Source organism: Lissotriton helveticus, chromosome 6 (genome assembly GCF_964261635.1).
Source record: "Lissotriton helveticus chromosome 6, aLisHel1.1, whole genome shotgun sequence".
Lineage (NCBI taxonomy): Eukaryota > Metazoa > Chordata > Amphibia > Caudata > Salamandridae > Lissotriton > Lissotriton helveticus.
This window is the reverse complement of record NC_136067.1, coordinates 749,207,671-749,231,979: the sequence shown is the minus strand read 5'-3', so window position 1 is coordinate 749,231,979 and position 24,309 is coordinate 749,207,671.

Here is a 24,309-nt window from a genome sequence, read left to right as displayed (position 1 = left end):
GAACATCAAAGAAGATACTGAGAAAGGAGTGTATGCTGTAATAGGAAGTGAGGGATGTCTGGTCAAGCAAAGAAAATGCCACTTGGTAAACCATCGAAAATTGAGTGGCGAATCTCCTGAAAAAAAGGAGTTTTTCTATTTAGCACTTTTGCAACTTTTCAAGCCTTGGCGTGCAGAAGAGGAACTGCTTGGAGATTTCCTCTGTTACGAAGACTCTTTCAATGCCGCCAAGGAGACCATAGAATGTCCTGCTTTTCCCAAATATGTAGAAATGTTGAATGCGGAAATTGAGCAGGAAGCAACGATTGCAGCCGAGATTGCCAGAGACAGTTCTCAGGACAGTCAGAGTTCTGCTTCATTGAGTCAGGATCCACTAGGAGGACCTGTTATCGAAAATGAAGCTGCCACTGCCATGAATGAAGTGGAAAGAGCCATGGCACATGCTCAGGAGGATGCGGTTAACTTAGAAGAGTTGGAAAGACAACTCAACGTTGAGCAGAGGAAAATATATGACGAAGTTACCATGCAAATTGATCATGGATTAAGTCATGACAAGAAAGAGTGCTCATGTACGTCGTTGAAGCCTGTCCGACTGTACGTGAGTGGAGAAGCGGGAACTGGAAAAAGTTTCCTCATTAAAGCAATTTCATGCTATTTGCAGGAAAGGACAGAGTCATCGCTGTCTTGTGTTGTCACCGCTCCAACTGGACTGGCAGCACATAACATTAAAGGGATTACTTTACATCGTTTACTGATGCTGCCAGTGGAGCATGACAACAAATTACAATATCACAAGCTATCTGGAGATGCTTGTTTTGAAGTTTCAAGAATCTTGAGGAAAATGAAACTTCTTATCATTGACGAAGTAAGCATGGTTTCCAATGTCATGCTTGCCTTTGTGCATTTGAGAATGCAAGAAGTTCTCAAAACAGAGTATGATGTGTTATTTGGTGGCAAACACATCATTGTTTTCGGAGATCTTCTGCAGCTGACACCAGTGAAAGGGCAACCTGTGTTCAAAATGCTCACGCATGAAGATACCAGGAAGTGCCTAGGCAGCATTGGCAACGCCAATATATGGTTAAACTTCAATTATGCTGAACTGCATGAAAATATGCGTCAGGCGAAGGATGAAGTTTACAAGACTATTCTACAAGATGTTAGAATTGGAAAAGTGACCGAGCATGGGAAAGAAGCTTTACATGCACGATTACTGTCAATGTATATCCAGAACAAGATGTTGTGCCTGAGAATATTTTTCAGAAAATTACTGATAAGAAATCTGGAATATGTTTGATGCCAACTCTTGCAGAATGTGCCAAATTCAACAACAAAATGTTGCATTTAGAAAAGCAAGAGATTGTGAAACTGGAAGCTATTGACAGAGTAGAGCATATGGGATCAACAATTATTTTGTCTGAGAATCTGAAAACAAAATTGGATTCATTAGAGAAGAGTATATCTAAAACTGCAGGTTTTGAAAAGACTCTGAATGTGTGCTTGAACTGCCGTATAATTTTAAGAAGGAATTTACATGTTGAAAGAGGTCTGGTAAATGGATCAATGGGTAATGTTGTTGATTTTGTAAAATACAGAAATAGAGATGGAATTGAATTTTTAAAAATTAAATTTGATGGCATTGAGGAAGTACAGCTAATTGCTCGTTGTTCTGCTAGATTTTTGCTTGTAAAAGACTTATATGTTCGCCGTAAGCAGTTTCCTGTTTGCTTGGCATATGCGGTGACAATCCATAAATCGCAAGGTTTAAGTGTAGACAGTGCATTGGTGAATATTGGCAGTTCTGTGTTCAAGGAGGGTATGGCATATGTGGCATTGTCACGAGTTAGAACTTTATCGGGATTGTACTTGATTGAGTGTGATGTCACAAACATTTGTGCGGATCTAGATTGTGTTAAGGAATACAATAGGTTAAGAAGAGAGTATGCGTCACATTTGCCTCAGTATCCTTTGTTTGAGAAACGTGTGGTAGGCCGGAAACGAAGAAATGTGACCAATACTGGGGAGGTTGTAGCAAAAAGACGAAAAGTCGATGAACCTAAAATTACAAGCAGAAACAAAAAGGATTCTGTTGAAGATGTTGTTGGTTTTCAATTTGAAAACAGTTCTGGTGTCAACTGCTATGCTAATGTAGTGGTTAATGTTTTGTTTTCTCTAGAAAATGTAAAAGAAGAGATTGTGGTCAATTCTGATCAAAGATTTTGCAGTTTGTTAAATTCTGTGTTAGAGAAATGTAGCACTGATAGAAGAAACATAGAAAGTGTGTCTGAAATTCGAAATCTGTTAGACAGATGTTCAGGCCAAACACAATTCTCTCAAAATATTCAGCAAGATTGTCAGGAGTTTTTAATGTATATGCTTGATGTATTACATGCTGAAGGTGTAGATGTAGATCAGCTGTTTGGGCTTTCTTATCAATGGCAGCATGACTGCGAGAACTGTATGGTATCAAGTACTACTAGTGTAGACTCAGAAAGATTTATATATTTAACTTTGCCAGACAGTAAATCAGTCTCCTTTAATAAGCTAGTAAAAGCAGCTGATCACAACATGGAGTGTAGCCAATGTAAATCTGAAATGATGTCCACATTATTTATACGAACATATGGCCAGTATGTCATTTTAATGTTCCAACGATGTAGGCCTGATGGAACAAAATTGACAACTTTAATTAAAAATTTTGTAGCTTCGCAGTTGTCAATATCAGGAAGGACTTTTGTAACTGCAGCAATTATATATCATGACGGCCCTTCAATAACATCAGGACATTACACAGCTTATTTAAAGTCTAGAAATGGCTGGTCATTCTGCAATGATTCTGTTTTAATTTTCAAAAAAAAATTGCCGTATGAACTTAAAAACTCTTACCTGGTGTTTTTAAAACCAAAATTTTAGGGAAATAATCTCGGGATGTGCTCTGTGGAATTTCAAGAAGTTCTAATGGCTCCTACACAATTTGGCCTTGAGGATAAGTGTAGTTCAGAGACATAACTTCTAACCATAGGACTGGACGTCATGGAGAAATACGTGCACTTTGAATGAGTTCAGAAAAACTGTTTCTTTTTATAAGCTAATTGAAGCAGCCAATCAAAACATGGAGTAGAGGGAATGTAAGTCTGCAACGCTGTCTACTGTTTTACATTGCTTTGTGATTAAAAGTGATGTAGAGAATTAAATAATTGTAGTAGTCATAGAGGTAGTGTAAGTCTGCTTCATAGTAAGCAGTATCAGTGTCATAGGAAATGTAGAACATGACTGAGCAAGAAGGGGAAGATATTACTATTCCAGGATTGTAAAAATGATCTTCAACATTTTAATTCTGAAAGTTGCGGAAATGCCAAATGACGGGATTGGCTTACAAGAAATCCAAGAGTTATAAATGGCTCTGACCAGATTTGGCCTTGTGGAAACTTGTGGTAGAGAGCAAGAAGTCATTTATTGCATGTAACGTGTTTTTAAAAACGATGGAGATTTTCTTTCAGAAAGTGGCGGGCTGAAAGTAATAACAGCACAAAAGAGTGTAAGCTGTTCATAGGACATCCTTGGACGTCATGGAAAGTAAGTTAACTTTAAGGAGTTCTGAATTTTGATTTCTTATGTTGTATGGGTTTTTTAAACACAATCATTTTGATTGTGGTTTTTTTCCCCGCTGTTATATGATGAATACCTTCAAGTCACTGTTTTTAGTGAATTTTGATACATTCTGAGAACAGCAAAAATAAACCATTTAACATGTATAATTAATTCTGTACTGTTTGCATTTATGATGTATATGTAGAACTGTGTAGGAGGCATGGAGAAGGTGAGGCTTCTGTAAGTGTCAAAGTTGTTGCATGCAGTGCTGCACTTCTGCGTATTCTTTCATATGCTAGACTACATCTGCACAATGAGATACCTAAGCAAAGGAAACACAAGTGATGTGATTGTGAAATGAGCAAAATAAATTGCACGTATTTCAATTACATCACCTGTGTTTCCTATCATTACGAATCACATTGTGCAGATCAAGTTTAGGTCTGTCCAGGGAAACATAGGAGGTTTGGACTTTGTTGAAGAGTGCAGTGGACATGACTCACTTCATTGGTAGACCTTCACATGTATTATCTCCTCTGTACTCTTCAACAAGTGTAAATCTCATCTGCAACCCTGAGTAGGCCTCACCTCAAACAAACCTCTGGATAGTAGACATCTTATTGGCATCCTGAAGCAATTATTTAAAATTTTAGTGTCTTGCGACACTTTTCTGAAACAACAGCAATGCAAAAGATGCACCATGTTTTAAGATAGGCCTCACTTCATCTGCATCAAGATACTGTTAGTTTAAAATGTATATCTTTAGGACTGTGTAGGGGGCCTGGAGAAGCAGAAGCTTCTGTAAGTGTCAAAGTTGTTGATAAACTGTTTGTCCTTCAATCTTTTCCCTTGTCTTTTCTAATTTTTAAATACATGTTTTAATATTTTTCAAATGTTTGTTCTCTCTTTCACAGATTGAAAGTATAAAAACAAAAAGTGAGTAATTTAACGACAATTATAAGGTAAATATTTTGTACTCTTTTTGTTACATTTCTATCACATTTAACTACTATTAGTTCCACTGCTTCATTTCTTTAACCCTCAGTTTCCTGCCTTTGCTACTTCCCTCATTCCTTTCTCTATTACCTACTTACTCAACTCCTTCCACTCTTTTTCTCAGTCCCTCTCTTCTCATAGTTCCTCACTCTTGTTCACTCACTCCGTCTCTATTACTCTTAGTGTCTTTGACTGATCACTCTATCACTACTTGTTCATAATGCTTTCTCTGTGTAGTTGAAGCACACTAAGGGGAATATTATGAACACAGCCAATAAAATTATTGCTCTTTTTATTGGCAGAAAACTGGTGCAAAAGTGGTTTTAGCGGCAGTTTTCTGCCACAAAAGCAGCTTTAGCCACACATTTCTGCCAATAAAAGCTGCAAAACTTTTATTGCCTATGTTGATGATATGGCTCTATGTTACTTACATTTCTTTGCTGTTTCAATTAATCTTTTTCTGTTATTTTTTGTTTTCTGTTTTCTATTTTTTCTCTCTGTTATTCCTCATGTTTTAATCTTATTTTGAACATTCACTCACATTCTCCAAGAAACTCTTCTTTGTTAATGTTATACTCTCTTTTTTTTTCTTTCACTTCGTTATCTATTTTGTTTTTCACAATTATACCCTCTTCTGTCTTTTCTTCGGTAAATAGATCTATTAAACAGTATCTCTTCTTTACTCCCTATAGCTGTCTTTCTTTTAACATCACTCTCTGTTTACTTTCCTTATACTTACACTTTTAAAAAAAAAAAAAATTTTTGGTTAGCTCCCGGTCCGCGTACCGGGAAGCTAACCCGGGAGCGAACCAAAAGAAATAGAGCTTGCCAGAGTGCTAAACATTCTAGCAATTTTTTTTGAAAGGGAAGGTAGTTCTGAAAAGAACTTTTTTTTTAATATTTTTGTTGTTTTATATTTTTTTTTTATTTTTTGAACATTTTTTGTTTTTTTTGTATTTTTTGAACGATTTTATATTTTTTTTGGTTTTTTTTTGGGGGGGGAAACAACAAAAAACAGGCGTTGAAAAGGGCTCAACAGGAGCAAAAAAAAATTACTGGGGGCGGTTAGGGCAATCATGGTGTTCATACGCCAGGTTGAGTGCATTGATGCTCATGTTGCCACAAGCCAATAATGCACGACAGTGCATACATAAGTGAATCATGTGCCCAAAATTTTCTTGAATATTTGGCACAGTTTCCCGTGCCTCTTCTGGTGTTAGAGAAATCGGTATTGTTGGTCTGGCCACAGGAGTTGGTCTTGGATTGTCCTGCATATCCCTTATTTCCGCCCGGCTGTAATTTAGTGGATGCTTCCTTGTCATGTGCCTGTGCATTGTGTGATTTCCATAGCTATATTTTTTGTCCGTCCCTCTGGACAATTGTTCTTTGCATATGAGGCAGGTGACATACCTCGCATTGACTTTTTTTTGGCCACGAGGGATCGAATAAAACTGCCAGATGAAACTGGCTTTCTTTCTGGAAACCCGGGGCACCTCTTCTAAGAACTGTGGTTCTTCTCCCTCCTCATCCATTTATTCATCTTCCTCCTCAGTGTTGGTAATGACCTGGGGAGGTGGTCCTCTCTTCCCATGAGGAGGTGGAGGTGGTGGTGGGGGTCCACCAGCTGAAGCTACCAATGAAGCCATTTTCCAACAAGCAAAATAGGTCTTCCTCTCACAATGATGAAAGTCAGAGTGAGGAAAGAAGGAGGGGTTTTCATCATTTGGGAAAAACAATACTTCTCAACCAATGAAAAGTGTTATTTTTAGGTCACCTGACCTAGCCTTACATCATTATGAAACCAAAAGTGAAATGAACCAATGAAAAGTTTTATTAACAAGTCACATGACCTCTCACGCTCATGTTACGCGCTGCGGAACGCGCCCCGGTTAGCTTCCGGGTCGCTAAGCTTTGCGCCCCGGTCCGCGCCCCGGGACACTTCCGGGTGCGCTAACGCGGTACGTCACAAGACGCATTACGCGGCAACGCGATACGTCGCGTTTTCGCGACGCGCCGCGGACCGCTTCCGGGGAGCTGCGTTTCGCGCCTCGGTCCGCGCCCCGGGGCACTTCCGGGTGCGCTAACGCAGTACGTCATAAGACGCATTACGCGGCAACGCGATACCGTCACTATGTTGATTTTTTACCGGTTCGCGGACCGGGTCGCGGCATCAAATTGAGCTAACGGGAAGCTTCCCGGTGCGCGGACCGGGAGCGAAACAAAAAAAATATTAAAAATTTTTTATTAATAAACATATAAAATATATTTTTGGATTTAAATAAGAATACATTTTACAGCTATAGATATTTGCTATTAAAAAACCATTGAAATTCACTGAAAAAACCATAGGTTATAGACCATATATAGTTAGGAATTAGCATTTACAAAACCTTGAAAATTCACTGAAAAAACCATAGGTTATACACCATATATAGTTAGGAATTAGCATTTTTAAAACCTTATTTTACTCACACAAAACCATTGAAATTCCATATATAGTTAGTTGCACTAACTATATATCGCGCACCCGCAATCCACTGCTGATGATGTCACATATTACATCATTCATGACATGGTCAGTGACATCACTGATGACATCACTGATGACATCTCAAATGACATCACTGATGACATCACTGATGACATCTCATTTGACATCAATGACCACATCACTGATGATATCATTCATGTGATAATACAATACATCTCCTCACATTTAAATATAACCTCTGTTTCACCCAGTGTTAAATACAGAGTATAATTTTTGAAACCATTGACACACCAATACTAGTTACTACATATGTACTCACTGATTCCTACGTCTACACACACATTCACTCATTCACCCATACAATCATTCATACATACAATCACTCATCTTTACAACACTATCATATGCACTCATACACCTATACAGACACTCACACTCTGCCACTCATCCATGGAGTTACTCACACACCTAGTCAGTCCTGTAAAGAATCAATCACACTTCCATTTTCTTGTCTATACAGTTAAACATAGAGCACCTTACATTTTCAAACATATACTAACACATACTTACCTTGTTTTACAATCATTGATATAAGTACACATTGATCTGCACAGAGTCACACACCTCCCAGCCAGCCACACACACACTCAGTCTCCCATACAAATACTTGGACAATCAATCGATTAACCCATATAGTTACTCATATAGCTACTGATCAACACATGCAGCAGTTTACAGAACAACAGACATAATGATGCACAAATTAAGACAGTTAATTCACTAACCCATGCACTCAGTGAGACATATTTAATCACTCACTCATACAGTCAGTCATGCACCTACTAAATCCTTCGTCCAGACACTTATACATCCACTCATTCTTCAATATGTAAGACATATTTAAACTTTACAGAAACATAAAATCACTGGATGTTGTTATCAGTGATGTCATCAGTGATGTCATTTGAGATGTCATCAGTGATGTCATCAGTGATGTCACTGACCATGTCATGAATGATGTAATATGTGACATCATCAGCAGTGGATTGTGGGTGCGCGATATATAGTTAGTGCAACTAACTATATATGGAATTTCAATGGTTTTGTGTGAGTAAAATAAGGTTTTAAAAATGCTAATTCCTAACTATATATGGTGTATAACCTATGGTTTTTTCAGTGAATTTTCAAGGTTTTGTAAATGCTAATTCCTAACTATATATGGTCTATAACCTATGGTTTTTTCAGTGAATATATATATATATGTATATATATGTGTGTGTGTGTGTGTTTTGTTTCAGCTGAGGCCCAAACACTTGACTGTAATGAAGACATCATTGTGCTTTTTTTCACTAGGGTAATCCTGACAAGAAAACATGTTGTTTAAACAGAAGGGAAGATCAGACTTACCAATGTATTATTAAGCGATGCTTTGCATTGAAAACATGGCGGAGTGAGGGCGTCGTGGAGCAGCAGCCTACTAGGAGCTCCCACCGTCTCACCTCAATTAATGACTCCAAGAAGGGGAGGAAATAACCGGAGGATCGAATATGCTTCATTCCGTTTGACGATTTTAAAGGTGAAAAACTTAAACCGGACAAACCTGCTTGAATCGGGATCGGCGATCCGCCTGTCCTTGCGGCTGCAGTGGTATGGCGCGCTGCGGCTTCAGGGGCGCTCCTGACCCCTGGTCCCGATAGCCCTGGCGGAGTTATTACAACTTGGAGCGGGGCAGAATGTGGCACTTTGCCTGGCGTGCATCTCCTCACTGCTCGTGAGGCATACGATCTTGCTACTGGCCCGCGAATCGGTGCTCGGCAGTTCGGGGCTTCTGGTGCGGCGCGGACGGGTGTCTCTGGTTACCGCCGCCATCAGTGTTGTGTTTGTGTCCGCAGGAGCTACGGGTCGGAGCTTACTAGAGAATATGGCTCCGAAAAATGTGTCCAGAGCCACCCGCGCCACTAAAGCTGCTATCGTGGAATCTGCAGCAGTCCCCCCGGCTTTACCGGCACCCATTTCAGCTACGATCATTCCAGCTTCCCTGGCTGTTCCGGCGGTTTCTTCATCCAGTGCCATAAAGATTACAACGAGCCTACCTGTGACGCCACCTGGAACCGGTAAGCCACTATTGCGCCCTCCCGTTCTGGTTATCTCTGATGTTATGCCGTTGAATAGGGAAAGCAAGAGAGGGATCTCTGGCTCTCATGCGGGCTGCTCAGGAAGCACTTTTACTGCGGCGGATAATGACTGTAATAGTGGGAAGAGCGCCGGCTCCAGCTTAGGCAATGATGGCAACAAAGTACCTTTTGCTCACACCGGCATCAACAATGTTGCCTCAGTGGTGGCTTTTCCTAGATACAACACTTCTTTCTACTACAACTACTACAACTACTTTAACTTCCAGCCCTCCCAGTATTCAGATGCTAGAAGAAGCTGAGATTAATGCATCTGGGGGTTTACGAGAGACCAATCCTGGCGAGCTTGAGAGGGACACTAATATTGAACCTGACAGGATTTTGGAAGAAGAAACAGGGTGGTCAATAGACCCAGGAGACACGCGGGTCGGTACTGACATATCTGTTTCCCTCCCCGAGGCGGTAGAGGAAGGGGGCGGAGAGGGCTCAAATGAAGACTACGAGGAGGTGGAAGACGATGAGGGAACTGTCAATTCCACCGCCGGTCCTTCCTCAGATACCGCCAATTTTCTGGCCGCTCGAAGGGAGAAAGCAAAATCTAAAGCCAAGCTGAGTAAAAAAGGGAGAACTGGCACTACTATGGGGTTTTCAAGAATAATCTCAGTTTCTGCACCGAAGAAGGCTCACCTCACAGAAAAAAGCCCCCTCAGTAAGTGCATACAGGCTAAAGGGCTAGTAAAAAATATGACCCTTCGGTTGTCAGGTACAAGTCCAACTATATCTGATTCTTCGAAAAATTATTCTACGGCATCTATGGATCCTCCTCCCAGGGACTGTGGGAATGACAGTACTAATCTTCGGCATCCCACAAATATTATTCCTTCGCCCCGATGGTTAATCCGCCTCTTCCTCCTGCAGTTCTAGAACTCGACTCCAGCCATCCATCATCAGTTGCTGTAGAATCTACCTCAGGATTTAATACCTCTACAGCTCTTCCAATCTACCCGGGCTCATCCCCCTTACTCTCTCTAACATCAAGCGCGGTCTCTGACACAGCTACTATAACCTCACTGCGCGCTATCTCCGGAGAATCTGAATCTACTTCTGTTTCCTCTCCTCTCAATAATATCTTGCAAACCTTAACTAATCAGCGTCTGGAAGCTTAAGATCACTTTTTGCAGTTGCGGGAGGATAATAACAAACTGCAGAAATCTTTATCAGAGATGAATTCCAAATTAGGGGGGATATCACAGGATATTGATGAGCTACAACAGAGGGTAGTACACATAGAGGAGGACTCGGCCCGTACGGAATCCACCTTGAGTCAACATGATGCCCAGATTACAGCTTTACAGCTGAAAGTGGAAGATTTAGAAAATCGCCAACAGCGTTCGAACTTGAGACTTTTCGGTATTCCGGAAGGAGTCGAAGGATCAGACCCACGAGCTTACCTTGTGAATCTATTGCCCAAGGCCTTTCCGGACTTAGTGGACTGGGACTTGCAGGTCCAGAGGGCTCATCGCCTTCCTCTAGTATCAAGGAATAGGGAAAGTAAATTCCCAAGGCCTATCCTTATCCATTTTGGCAACTTCCTCTTAAGGCGGGCAGTTTCCCTGAAAGTATTCTACACAAAAAAGGGGTGAGGGCTTGTAACTCTACTGCCCCATGCCCCCATATAAATTCAGATGTATACACAAGAGGGGTGTAGAGTACACAAAATCAAAACCACGAGACAAATACAAAAAAATCCATAAATTGGAAAAAACTGCCCTCACTCACATACCGAAGTATGTGACATGCTTCATCATCGGGTCTGCTTACAATACGCCCTGGTGTAGCCAAACTCAGGGCGGAGCATAAGGGAGGGGAAAAATAATAAATTCCACACAACGTTACAAGAAACCAACAGACACATACACCACGTAACATATAATGTGATGAAACCAGTGCCAATCACCATGTAATTGAAATCAGTAGTGCGACAATAGTGCAGTAAATGGGAAATATTAAAACTGATTAGGGGTGCCAATTGAAAGAATTGCTTTATTAGACGTTGCTTGGTACCCTTACCAGGATTAAAAGAACAAAAAAGGATGGGAGATGTCTTGCTAGAGACTGAAAGATCCCTCAAGACTTCCCTCCAAACACTGCTGTGGTCAACATGTTTCGACCGATTTAGTCGTGCCAAAATTGGTCACCCCGGTCTTCGTCAGGACTAAGTATGGGCGGATCTAGCGGATCTCGCGTACGCGAATTTGCGAATTTACGGATTCGCAATCCGCAAAAATACGCGAACTCTCGCGGATTTGCGGATTTTTAGGTTTTTTGTGTTGGCGAGCGTTCGCGAGGATTTGAGGACCATTTCGAAATTGCGAACTTACTTTTCGGCTCGCAACGGCCGCGACTATGTTGTTTCTACGTCTGGTTTATGATCACAGGTTCACAGCACCCTCTGTTTCACCACTGCCACCCTCTGGTACACCCATGCCACCCTCTGGTACATCCTCACTGCCACCCATTAGGTTTGTTTATCACTGTAGATTATGGGGGTGAAAAACAGCAAGCACACCTGCTCTGCTTCAACTGCCATGAATTAATTTGGGGTTGATTAATGTGTCAGTGATTTTGAAAATTCCAGTCTGGCCGGCACCTGCTTCCTTCCTTATCTGTAATTTGCTTTCTGTTGCAGTGAAAGCAAGCACACCTGCCCTTCTTCAACTGCCATGAATTAATTTGGGGGTGATTAATGTGTCAGTAATTTTGAAACTTCCAGTCTGGCTGGCACCTGCTTCCTTCCTTATCTGTAATTTGCTTTCTGTTGCAGTGCAATTTTTTTGTCACAGAACCTTTATGGTCTACTTGTAGCTATTCTATGAGCCTGCTGTTTGGGTCATAGCAGGGTCATGGAATAGTTGCAAATAGGCAACTGAACTCTGGAGGGGCCCCTCAGGAAGCACTAGAGTGAATGGTTACTAATGTTAAGTTTGAACTTTTGCACCTGCTGATTGCTTTCAGTTTAGCAAAAATTGTTTTTCTGCAATTTCGCGCGATTTGCGGGGCGCGAATTCGTGCGAATACAATTTTTTTTTGCGGCGTGTATGTTTGCGTGATTTTTTGCATGTTCGCAAGGCGCTTGTAGCTATACGTTTGCGAAGTTACCCTAGCGGTCGGACACGGGCGCGGCCATCTTGTTTGCGTGACGTAATTCCGTTTCCGGCCGCTCTGTGTAATCTCGCAAAGTGTGCTGCTCGCTAGTACAATTTCGCTCGTGATCGCGAGGAAAATCTCGCGCGAACTTACCCACGCGGTCGTGAATGGGCGCGGCCATCTTGTTTCTCATTCATTGCTATGGTTCTGGGCATGCTTTCTGTATCCTCTCTGAATCTCTGCCATCCTTTGCTTTTTTGAAGTTTATTTGATCTATTTTACTTATTATCTATCCCTCTATTTTTCTAGCTCTATATTTTTGTGTTTTCTGCTACTTTTTGTTAATTTTAAACTACTTTTTTAAACTCTTTTCTTTTCTTCTTCCCTATTCTATTTCTTCTTTATTATTTCACTCATTTCTGCCCAGACCATGGTAAAGGGAGCCGGGAAGCACCCTGAGAAGGGGAAGGGTCCCGCACCCCGTGCCCGGCTCCCGTGCGGGCGTTTGAGGGGGGAGCAAGTGATGCCACGGGAGATCTTTAGCGCGGAGGAGGTGGCCGCACTCATCTTCCACGTCCAGCGCCGCCTCCCCAAGACGATCCTGGGAGGCGGCAAGATCGCAACCGGCTATGGCATCTGGGAGCGCCGGAAGCGGTGGGAGCTGGTGTGCCGGGCCATGTTTAAGCTCTCTGGGGTCCGGCGCACCTATAACCAGGCCACCCACCGCTGGACGGATGTCATGGACCGGGAACGGGACTTGCTGGACGCGCTCGGCGTAGAGGTCCCCGGGCTTGGTGAGTAGTAGTAGCCTAGCCATTTCTAGCTATTTCATCACTAATCTGTTTTATCCGGCTCTGTTATTTGCAAATCTTTGTTCTTTACCAAGAGCAATAATGCTGCCGATTACATTAGGTAAATTATATTTCAAAATCTTCTATGCATTTCAGGTGCACTGCTCTCCTTCTCAGTAGCCTTGCTTGCTACTATGCCTATTTGTTTTGTATTTTGTGTTCATTTCATTGGCCTGAGAAATTATGTATGAGTGTAGTGTAAAGAACTGCGTAATGCTAGACACTAAGGGTCATATTTTCAATTACCGGCGCATCCCTGCAAAGTAGCAGGGATGCAGCAGTAATTGTGCGCCATGCCACCACCACCCATTGGCCCAAAACGTCACGGAAGCCTTACGCATCTGTGGTGTAAAGGCGGCGCATTGCTGGAGTTGCGTGCCAACGATGGCGCAGCTCCAGCAATGCTCTGGGGTGCCCTATCTCCCCAATGTTGCATCACGCCGTACGTCGGCTTCAAGCAGGCGCAGGGTTTGAGTCACGCATCATTGTCCTAAAATTGACTGATTGACATCTTGTAGATTTCCCTCAGCCACTTTTAGGATTCGTTCCTGCGCAGGAACGCCCTCCCTTGCGCCGGAAAGCCCCCTGATGGTGCTGGGCTTTACAACGTGATGCATGTCCCATATGCGTTTTTTTAAAAATATATACGTCGCACCATGGCGACTCTTTTGTTCTGCCGCTGTGTCACAAAAGTCACGCAACAATGGAGGAAAATGAGCCGCAAGGGACTTCTAAATCAGCCCCAACAGACTGAAGTCCAGTCCTTCCTTTAGACACATGGCTATAAGAAGAAATAGTGGTGGTGGTCGGTGGATTGATAGTTTGAGTTTGCAAGCAGGATGGACTTTGTCTGTCACTTTGCGTGCTGCGGACTTCTGCCTGCCAGGCCTAGGCAAACCTTTTTAGTAGTCTGTTTATTGAGTTACATAGGAACTTTGAAAGTCAACGGTCCGCAAATCAGGCAATACGAATAACGTAGTATACCACATGAGATAGACAACTATTCCACGGGATATATTGACCTATCTATTTGCTATTTCTCCAAAATATTTTGTTATAGTTCTTTTGAAATGTTTGATTTGGTTGACAAATCTCACCCATGTTTTCTGGTCTTTCTTTCTTTCATGTTGTACATCAGCTCCCCCCAAGGGCAAGAGGACACAGGAGGAGGGTGCTGTTCAGGAGGATGCAGGCCAGGATCGGGCAGGCGAGGGCTCCTTTGCTGGCCCCAGTAAGTTTTAATTTTAATAAAGAGTACCTATTTTTTCCTAGCGTTCCTCATTTGATTTTTTCTAAATCGTCTTTGATCTTCTTGTAGACTGGATCTAAATTCTTATCCTGCCTCGACTATGACTCCCTGTGGTATTACTAGATTATTCTTATTAGTCTGTCTGTGTAGCTAACTAAGATTGCACATTTGGCAATTCCATTGGACTCCCATTCTAGTCAGCAATAGCTCTATGCACTGAGTGCAGTCCTCTGGGATTGTCCATAATGTCTTTTCAAGTCTTCTAAATGTTTATGCTTTGACAATTGCCAACAATAAAAAGGTGAATGACCACCAAGAAAGAATAAGATACTACTTTACTTTTGTTTTGGATAGAAGGACAATCCATTCTACCACTGTTGCAGGGACAAATCTGCACAAACCGAACTATGAACACTAAATAGTGCATTGTTTATCAATTATAATAGGCGCAGGTAGACTTTCTTTCCACATACCTCAGTGATATCAGACTTTGAAGAACCCCCAATCTCCTTACTGACTAGATAGTGTGGCAGAGTCATTTAGCTCCCTAAGTCACCGATGATTGATCCCCAATGATCATTAGATTATCCTAGCGCAGGGCAAGAGTACAGAGTCACAGTCAAGAAGTGTCAGAGGCACTCATGCTTGCAAAAATTCCAAAACCTTTAGCTCATCCACTCTAGTCTGGAGGACCAAAAACCACAGAGTCTATTTAAGTTTAAAAGCTTTATTAAAACTAAACACATTTATTAAAATCAACTTTGTCATAAAGGTAAACGTTTAACTGAAAATGGAAAAGTGCTTGGTGCTAACGATTAATTGGACACATTTCTTGTGGTCGAGCTGAGCTCTCACCTGGTTTGAACTTGAGCTTGACCCTGATCGTGTTCTTAGAAGTCAAGCTTCTGTTAGGAGAAAAAGTGTTGTGTGTTAAAAATAAAAAGCAAGCATTCATCAGTTGTGACAAAAAGTGCAGCAAGACAACAGCCTTCCCTGAAAAAAGGGACATTTTTACTGTAGAGTATACAGTTACAAATTATTACATTGTATTTCGTTTTTTTTAACTTTCTTTATTCCTCCTCGACCAAATATTATACAGTAGTGAGTGGTGTATTCTAACATTCTAAAAATTTACTTTGTAGGTGGAACATCTGGTGGCGGGGCCAGCGCGGAGGTGGTGGATGAGGAGGACAACTCTTCTGGGGAGGAGGCGGTGCGAGTGCTGGACAACACCAATGTGCCTGTGAGGGTTGACACGGTGGTGGCGGGCACAGGTAAGCTATATATTCGAAAAGCGAAAGAAGGGTTTAAGTAAGTGTGGAAGGACGAGAAATTTTATGATGGCTGGCAAAGAAGAATGATATGTGTTTGCTTGGCCCCCGAGGTGGCTGGGAAGGAAAGAATATGGTATGGTGCATGGCTGGGTCAATGATGAAGCAAGGATGGGTGGAAGGACAACAGCCTGGGTGGGTGAAACATAAACTGTATGTGTGCATATACTTTGAATGGATGGATGCCTGGAGCATGGTATTATCTGACTCTTAGATAGCACATGTGTATCTAGAGAGAGTAGATGGTCACTGGATGAACTAAGTGTTACCTTGAAGAGCATGTAACACCGCACCCGCACGTCCGTTCCAGTGTAGGGAAGGCAAGGAAAACAAATTGTAAATTTGTCCAATACTACCATGAATAGTAGCAATAGTTTGTATTGCAACTGCAAGCATAGCATATATCCGGTTATTACGGTGGACACTCCGTACCTCTCTTAATAACTTTAGTTTAGTAGTAGTACGTCATTCATGTGTGGGTGTATCACTGTTCACTCAATAATAAGCAAAGCACCTAAAGTCATCCCATATGTCATCAAATACATCCCATGTGAAGTGATAGATAATCTAATTATTTAGCTTCTTCATTTTCCTTTTCTAGTACTTATTTGCACTGTAGGGTGAAAGGTAAGTTAATTAAGCAGTAGCCCTTGTAACAGAGTATTCTCAGTGCCACCCGTAATAGAAAAGAAATAGCTTCACCACCTGCATGTACTGGACCGGTACAGTAACGCAAGTCTGTCTCACTCATCATGGTGTGCGTCTGTTTTTCTCGGGTGCAAGTTCACTGCGCTGGCATTCTGCCGGCTTGCATAAGATAACGTACCAATTTTCCGAAACAAGAGAGAAGAAGAAGAATAAGACTGGTGTACTGTCATAGTCGACTGTAATGGAAGTCCATAGTGGTCGTAGAATTTGTTCATTAAACTACCACTAATGTTAGAGCAAGGATGCAGAAGTGGGAGGTTAGATAGATACTGTCCTCGATAGTTATGTACTGTGCTTTCAATTTGCTACTTGTACTGTGACACAACTTTCGGCTCAATCACTTTGTGTTATTAATGTTAAGGAGCAATGGTTACAGACTATGTCTTTCTTTCTTCATATAGTTGCTCCTTCCAAATCGACATCACGGAGGGAGCAGGCTCGAATGGCCCGGCAACGGAGGCTGGATGCCACTGTCGCGGAATATCGGCGGCTGGTGGCCCTGGAGGAATCGGAGGACACGCAGTCGACCGGTGCAACCACAATATCCTTGACTGGGACAGCTGCATCCTCCTCCGTGAACCCACGGGCTGCTAGCCAGCGCAGTGCTCCAGCGGTACGGAGCCGGGCTAACAAAGCCAACCGCCACCGCCAAGCAGCAAAAAGACCAGCTGCCCCCCACAGGAGCTGCAAGGCACGCCAGCGCCGCCTAGGAGTGAGAATGTCCTACCTGGAGCAGGAGGTCCATAGGTACAAGAACTTGGTGGAGGGCCTCCGCTTCGAGCATGCCACCCTCCGCAAGGAGTATGATGCCCTGGCCGCAAAATTCACCAGCACCCTCCAGTAGTGGAGTGTCCCTTGCCCTTTTTTTAGAGACTTTTGGGGGGTGGGATTTGGGAGTTGGGTGCTTTTTGGGACTTTTCAAAGACAATCGTTGGGGTTAGGGAGGGTCTTGAGGGAGATTATTTTGTTAGGGCTACATACATATACTTTTTTAAACTTTATCTGACCATACCTGTTTTTTACTGCTTTTGAGTCTGGTGGGTGGGGGTTTAACAGTAAGTTTGTTTTCCTGAAGAGTCCTAGGACTTTAGTAGTACTACCGTCAATCTCTCGTCTAGTCCTAATAGTCCATTATACTACCTCCCACCAAACGCTTATCTTACCTGTAATTTGTGTTAGAAATTAGGGCTAGGCCCAGGGCTGGCTCCACGTGAAATGGGGATTAAGGTTGGCAATCCTGGGCGGATGAAATTTCCTCATTGCGGTGGTACTAGTGGTGTGACACAGTGGCAGTTGCATGCCTATGGAAAAAAATAAAACGAAACCTGGTTTGTCCTTACTGTAGCATTACAACGGTTACGGCACGATCAAGAATATAGCAGGTGACAGTACACTAGAACAGTGCCACAATGTAGCCTAACAAATGGTAAAGTATTGCAAGTATAACTAGTACTTGCGTTGAATTTATTTGACATTGGCTCCTACTACTACAAGAAATAGTACTGAAGCTGAGTAAGGCTAGAATATATCCTCGTATTCCTTCACCAGCCTGTTGCTATGACCTTATCCTCCCCAGCAAGTGTGTGGAATTATTGATGTCATTTAGTCAGTCATCAAGCAAAACCACACAGCCCGGGGGAAGAGGGTTAGGGTTTGGAAAATGGATGGGAATGGGGGTTTCTTTTTGGGTAGGTTTTGTTGAGAGAAGAAAAAAAAAGCACAGCATGGACAAACAATAATTGAAGATAAAGAAATCTTTCGTACAAACTAAAGCTAACCACATGCAGTCACACTCATAGAAGAAAACAATGGATACTGTATCTGTATTGTTTATGTTGTTGGAGTTGTCCTGTTGAATTTGGTAAGTAAGTTGCATGCAGCAAACAATTCCTCTTATTAGCGGCACTCCTCCATTCCAGCTGATGCTTCGTCCATCAATGTTGGTGACCACTGACAGAAGACACCCTGTCCACTGCCTGCCTGGCGGATGTTGACTGAAACCCGGCCTGTAATTATTGAACGTAAAACAGGAAGTGCTATTACAATACCACTGATAAATAAATATAAGGTATGTACGCTGTGTGGTGCAAAAAGTCACACTTTGATTTCCCTAAGACAGTACAATATTGTTGAAATTGCGTACTCTGTCTGAGTCACCTTTTTAAGGATAAATAAGTATGGCCAAAATAATAGTTAGCTAACCCTAATGAACCCTAAGTTACAAAAAGTGCCAAAAGGTTTTTCCTTATGGATTTTGTCCTAAACACTTCTATCCGTTATTAGACCTTCACAGGAATGCCCCAAGAGACCCGCCAACCCACCCGCCAAAAAGCACACGACAACACCCCCAAACAGCCAAAAAGCTAAATCTCATACTTACAATATCTCTCGGCCTTCGGTCCAAACGCGCTGTGCAGCTAGGTCATCATCATAACTCCTGTTTTCCACCACGGATTTCCTGAAAAGCAAATGCAATCAAGTTTAGACTGTCGCAGCAGTGCTCCGACAGAGACACCAAAACCCACCAACAAACACCAGGAAGCCCCTCAAACAGGTCCCCGGAAACGCTACATTGAGCAAGATGTCAGAAGAAATAGCAAAAAAAAAATCTGCATGGATTTTGTCCTAGACACTTCTATCCGTTATTAGACCTTCACAGGAATGCCCCAAGAGACCCGCCAACCCACCCGCCAAAAAGCACACGACAACACCCCCAAACAGCCAAAAAGCAAAATCTCATACTTACAATATCTCTCGGCCTTCGGTCCAAACGCGCTGTGCAGCTAGGTCATCATCATAACTCCTGTTTTCCACCACGGATTTCCTGAAAAGCAAATGCAATCAAGATTAGACTGTCGCAGCAGTGCTCCCAGACCCCAAAACTCACCCACAAACACCCGGAACCCCGCCAAAGAGCACCTCAAAGGCAAGCAAGTCAGCAAAAACGGCAAGAAATTTCCGCGTCATATTTGGTCCAAAACACTTTTATCCGTTATTAGAGCTTCACAGCAATGGGCCCAGAGCCGTCAACTCACCCGCAAAGAAGTAGAACACCTCCAAAAGTGCTGAGTCTTTCTTCATTGGGCGTAATCCAGCCCTCTGCTTTGAGGGAAATAGGAGTCTGGAGGAGGAGGATAGAGGAGCATGTTCTTCAGAACTTGTGAACCTGAGGAATGTAGACTGCGGCACCTTCAAATCAATAAGCAAACAAGTGAAGACAGTTCTGCTGATGGGCTTGTTTTTGGGATTAGGTGATTAAAGTTTGAATTAAATTAACTGTGCAAAACAAAGAAAGACAGACACACAGGAATAAAAGTGAATAAGGACGAAAAAGAAAGTTATTGTCAGGGCTAGGGTGGCTTGCGGTCTAGGGCCCGCCCCACTCTGTAGCATGCGTGCAGCATCTTGTGCGGTTCCCTTGTGTGGCAAAATGCATCAGGCTACATTGGGTGGACGTTGGTGGCTGATGTGTGCTAGAACTGCTGCAAAACAATGTTAGCCCCATTGTAGAACTGTCTTTAAGTGTTCCTGTGTGTCAAACCTGTATTTTCTCCCTCTCCGCCTAATGCGTGAGGTTTTGCACCCTCACGCGTAATGCGTGAGCTTTCCCTGTCAGGTCGCATGCGTGAGCTCTCGCTTGGGCGTTGTCACGTTATCTTACGCGACCGCGCCCAAGCTGCCGTGCTCACTATTCCCAGTGTTTCAAAGAGGAAGCAGGGGGTTTCTTGTTTCTCCGCTGCTTTGTTGATCTTTTGGCTTTCCAGGAGCGGATTTCTACCGGAGGCTTCAGAGAAGGTTCCAGGGGGCGTGGCAGCATGCAGTTTCTTCGGTGATCGTTATTCAGAGCTGAAGAGAACGCCGAGGGTATTCAGAAGCTTGCCTGATCTCCATTAAAGTAGAGTAGGTCGTACTCTACAGGTAGGGGAGAGAACTTGGGGCTAATTAGAAATAATACTGTTAATTATGGTTTTTACAAAAAGGAAGTAATTAACCTAAACCCAATTTGAATATTTGATGTTACAAGTTTCTGATTCAATTTGTTTATTATCTTTGCGCAATACAACGCTCCCCATCTGAGACTGTGTAAAGACTTTGGAACTGTTTATTCTTTGATTATTGCAGCGCGCTACTGTATTGCTGGTTCATGGAACATTTTGGCGCAATTCTTTATAAGAATCTTCAACTAGTGATTTTCTCATATGAATGTGTGAATACTTTGCTTTGGTTGAGTTCTGAGTAGGAAACTCAGCAAATTGTCAGTACAATCTATGCCTATGGTAAAGAAGTCTATTTACTAGAGAGGTGTATTATTTCATTTCATTGAAGAAGAATTTCTGTCGCTATTTACAACAATAAGTCGCTATTTACAAACAAAAAGGAAAAGGCTTGAACTAGTGATTTTAAACTAGGGGCAATGGTCCAGAATACAGTTAGTCTCTGTTAATTGCAGGGATTTGGAATCCTTTTCGTTGCTGAGGCTTGAGTTAGGAAAACTCTCAGTTTTGATTTAAAGGTTCATAGTCTGGTATTAGGCTTGAAAGTACTTATTGTTTAACTTTTCCTTTTCAGATCTCCTTCCCTGCTGTTCCCTTCCTAATTCCCTTTTCCCCCCCGCTTGATCACTCCAAGATTCTGTGTAATTATTACATTCGGAATTGGAGGTATCGAGAGGTGGGTCCTTATTACTTCACGACAGACCCCGAGGAAGACTTCGTCTGACAGAATAGTGAGCCCACGAATTATTTTCCTCCCGGTCTGTCCGTGAAGTCATAATGACTACAATCAATGATTTAATGTCGGCCATTGTGCGTATGCAAGCAGATTTAAAAGAGACCATGAATGCAACCACTGTATTAGCTGCTAAAGTAGACAATATTCAACTGCAAAGAACCCCTCTTCCAGAAGATGTTCAAGACACTGGTGCTGGTAGGGCAGCTACGAACATTGCAGTTACTGTTCCACCCCAGATCCCTTTAGCAGCTCCCGAACGTTTTTCTGGGGATTCTTCCAAGGTACAAATCTTTTTGACCCAAATAGAACTACATTTTGCTTGCAGACCAGCTGCGTTTCCAACCCCTCAGTCCAGAATAGCATTTTTAATTTCTTATTTAACTGGAGATGCAGCAAACTGGGCAGTTCCTTTGGTTAGACAAGATGATACCTTGTTATATAATTGGAAACGCTTTGTTGAAGAATTTGAAAAAGTTTTTGATCGGCGTACAGTGACTTTATCTGCTGATCGAGAACTACTCCAATTAAAACAAGGAAATTGGGACCCTTAGACAACCTTTATCAAAAGAAGAAAAAGACAATAGGCGCAAAAATGGACAATGCCTTTATTGTGGTCGCAAAGGTCATTTTGTGAAGGATTGTTTGACGAAACCAAAAGGCAAGTTTTCAAATGTCAGTAAGACAGCAGCATTAGAAAAAACCGATCAAAGGTCGGAAAACTAACTTGCCCAAGATGTTTTAAGGGAGATCTCTTGGGAACCATTGCCTTCCCTTCAGTCAATTCATGTGTGTCCAACTACAAAGCACATTTCAGATTAGCTGTCCAAATTCGGTTAACTCATGAAACATGCCAAATGGAGGTTCTAATTGATTCTGGAGCAACAGGTAATTTTGTAGATTTAGAAACTGCTCAACGCCTGCGAATAATCTGTGAGCAAAAGGAAACTCCGGAGATTGTTCAAGCAGTTGATGGGAAAATTCTTGCTGGAGGTCCAGTAACCATGCAAACTACTAAAGTGACTATGTACTGTGAAGATGTTAAGCAACAATTGCATAAGGAAGAGATACAGTTTGATGTTATCCAAGCACCTCAATATGGCTTTATCCTCGGGATGCCTTGGCTTTGTCTACATAATCCGTTTATTGATTGGCAGAAGAGAGAACTGAACTTCCTGTCTGATTATTGCCATTCTACTTGTTTAAAAACTTCTAAACCAACCATAAGTCAATTGGCCACTGCTGAAGAGAAAGAGACAGTCCTACCTAAAATTTATAAGGAGTATGCAGAGGTTTTTAGTGAAGAAAAGGCAGCCCTCCTTCCACCGCATCGTAGCTACGACTGTCAAATTGATCTCGTGCCTGGGTCTAGTGTCCCAAATTGTCGAATTTATGCTTTGTCAGAAAAAGAAAGTATCTTGATCAGTATTTAGAAAATGGCTTCATCCGCCCTTCCAAGTCCCCGGCAGCATCTCCGTTATTCTTCATTCCTAAGGCAAACGGAGAATTAAGAACTTGCATTGACTTTAGGGCCTTGAATAAAATCACAATTAAGAATAAATATCCTTTGCCACTCATTCCAGTTCTTTTGGACCAAGTCAAGAGGGCAGTGATCTACACGAAACTGGACCTAAGAGGAGCCTACCATTTGGTGCGCATTAGAAATGGTGATGAGTGGAAGACTGCATTTAAGACTCGTTATGGTTTATTCGAGTATTTGGTAATGCCATTTGGTCTGTGCAATGCACCAGCAGCTTTTCAGTTTTTCTTAAATGATGCCTTAAAGGAATTTTTAGACCTTTTCGTTATCGTCTATATAGACGATATCTTGATTTACTCCGATTCTGTAGCAGAACATGAAGAACACGTCAAAAAGGTTTTGAGCACTCTCCAGTCGCACAACTTATATTGTAAGCTATCTAAATGCGATTTCCACGTTAGAGAAGTAGAATTTCTTGGGGTTCTCCTTACACCAACTGGCATGAAAATGACTGACAGAAAAATTAAGGCGGTTGCTGAATGGCCTACTCCAAGATCAGTCCGAGACATACAATGTTTCCTGGGATTTGCGAACTTTTATCGTCGCTTTATCGATCACTTCTCCTCTGTGGTAGCTCCCATCACACGTTTATTGAGGAAAAAGGTGAAATTCGATTGGACTCCTGAAGCCGAAAAAGCCTTCCAGACTCTGAAGAAAGCTTTTACTGAAGCACCAATTCTAATGCATCCCAACGTAGAGGAACCTTTCATTGTAGAAGCTGATGCCTCTGATGTAGCAATTGCAGCCATCTTATCTCAAAGACACCGCACTACCGGACAAATGCACCCAGTCGCCTATATGTCTCGAAAATTAAATCCAGCCGAACAAAATTACATTATAGCCGAAAAAGAACTGCTAGCTATTCTCGAAGCCTTTAAAGAATGGAGACATTATGTAATGAGTGCAAGATTTACCGTGACGGTGTATACGGATCATAGAAATTTGCAGTTCATGAGTTCTGCCAGAATGTTAACTCCTCGACAACTGCGATGGATGATGTTTTTTGCTGAATATGATTTTATCGTGACTTATCGTCCTGGTCAAGACAATAAAAAAGCTGATGCTTTATCCAGAAAAGACTCTTCTTTGCATAGATTTGAAGGAATACCGCAATCAATAATTGACCCTGACAAAGTAATCTGTGTACTATCTGCAGACCAATTTTTGGAGAATATTCACGAAAGTTTTCCTCCTTCTCAGTGGAAACAATGGTTGAACCCAAGATGTAATCAGACAATCAAAGAAGGGATACCTTTTCATGGAAAACAGGTTTATTTGCCTTCCAAAGAATTGCAAGAAACTGTGTTCAATTGGTTACATTCGCACCCCATGGCTGGGCATCCTGGTTCCAAAAAGACTGTGGAAAAGATACAAAACTTATTTTGGTGGCCAACTCTGCAAAAAGATGTGCTTAAGATGTCTCAAGACTGTGAAACCTGTGCTAGATTCAAAACCGATCACACTAAACCAAAAGGTTTGTTACAAGTACTGCCAACGCCAACTGAACCATGGAAACACATTTCTTTGGACTTCATTACCGATCTG